The sequence below is a fragment of the Chionomys nivalis genome, unplaced genomic scaffold (assembly GCF_950005125.1).
Source record: "Chionomys nivalis unplaced genomic scaffold, mChiNiv1.1 scaffold_28, whole genome shotgun sequence".
Taxonomy (NCBI): Eukaryota; Metazoa; Chordata; class Mammalia; order Rodentia; family Cricetidae; genus Chionomys; species Chionomys nivalis.
In genome coordinates, this window is record NW_026646922.1 from 6,015,492 (window position 1) to 6,017,387 (window position 1,896).

The following is a 1,896-nucleotide window of genomic DNA, read 5'->3' on the forward strand; positions in this document are numbered from 1 at the left end:
GGGATATAGGAAGGGAGGTTACGGGAGCAGCAAAGTATATATCCTAACTAAGGGAGCCATCTTAGGGTTGGCAAGAGACTTGACTCTAGAGGGGTTCGTAGGTGTCCAGGGAGATGTCCCCAGCTGGTACCTTGGGCAACTGAGGAGAGGGAACCTGAAATGACCCTATCCTATACTGATGAATGTCTTACATATCACCTTAGAAAATTCATCTGGCAATGGATCGAGGTAGAGACAGAGACTCATTTTTGAGCAATGGTCTGAGCTCTTTAGGTCCAAATGAGGAGCAGAAGGAGGGAGAACATGAGCAAGGAAATCAGGACCACGAGGGATGCACCCACCCACTGTGACAGTGGATCTGATTTATTGGGAGCCTACCAAGCCCAGGTCATCTGGGACTGAATAAGCATGGGTTGAAACTGGACTCTCTGAGCATGGTGGACAATCAAGGCTGATGAGAAGCCAAGGACAATGCACTAGGTTTCGATCCTAATACATGAATCTGCTTTGTGGGACCTAGCCTTTTTAGATGCTCACCTTCCTGGACGTAGATAGAAGACCATCGTCTTCCCGCAGGGCAGAGAATTTGGACTGCTCTTCAGTATCGAAAGGGAAGGGGAATGGTGGGGGGGGCAGAGAAGAGGAGTGGGGATAGAAGGAAGGGGTTGGCCTGAGGGAGCAATATTTGGGAGGAGGGGATGAAATGGGAAACGGGGAGCAGGTGGAAATATTAATTAAAAAAGAATAAAAACAATGGTGTTTTCTAGTTAAAAAGCTAATCCTGATACATTATTGCATAGAACAGTGTCTTGCTGGCAACTCTATCTTGAGAAGTCTATACCCACCCTTACTACTGTGTGTACAACTGCCCCTATCCTTAACACACACACACACATACACACATATGCGTGTGTTTATTTATATTAAACCATTTTCTTAAAAAAATACCTCGAACTTTCAGGAAAAAACAATTTAGCTCATGCCAAAAAAAAAGAAAGAAAAAAAAGCAGTAGGTAGAGGTCAGTGGTGAAGTACCTGAGTGCAAGAAGCCCTGAGTGATATATAAAACAAATGAGCACATGTAAAATGTTAAACATCATTAACAACAAAAATTAAAATGAAAACTACAATGAAGCCTGATGCAGTAGCTCACATAGAGGCAGGAGAACACCAGAATGTCAAGAGCAGCCTCAGTTACCTAAGAACCAGTTGGAAAAAAACAAAACACAAAACACCTACAGTTAAAACTGTTACATATATAAGAGACTAACCAAACTTGTAAAGATGGCAACACCAAATGCTAGTAATGATATGAAGGATTTAGAACATTTTGGCAATCAAGTTAGTTACTATAACACTAGCAATTCTACTCATGGAGAAGCTAAAAGAATCAAAAGTAGATTTTCAGCCAGGCGGTGGTGGCACACAGCTTTAGTCCCACCACTCATGAGGCAGAGGCAGGCGGATCTCTGTGAGTTAGAGGCCAGCTTGGTCTACAAGAGGTAGTTCCAGGACAGTTTCCAAAAGCTACAGAGAAACCATGTCTCGAAAAGAACAAAACAAAACAAAATTTAAAAAAATGAAAAGAAAAGCATATGTTCAAAGACAAGTCTATATGTATATGTTTATATAAGAGCTTTATTTATAATAGCCAAGACCCAGAGACAACCAAGATGTCTTCATGAGTAAATGATAAAAGGTGGTACAGTTATACTGTGGCAAACTACTCAGCAATTAAAAAAAAGTACACTGTTGCTACATTATAACAAAAGGATAAACCTCAGCGCTAAGTGGAAAAAGTAAATCCTAGAATGTTAGGTAGGGTATATAAGATATGGTTCTTTGAAAACCTGATACAAAACACATGACTGGTTGTCAGGTTGGAAGAGAAAATAC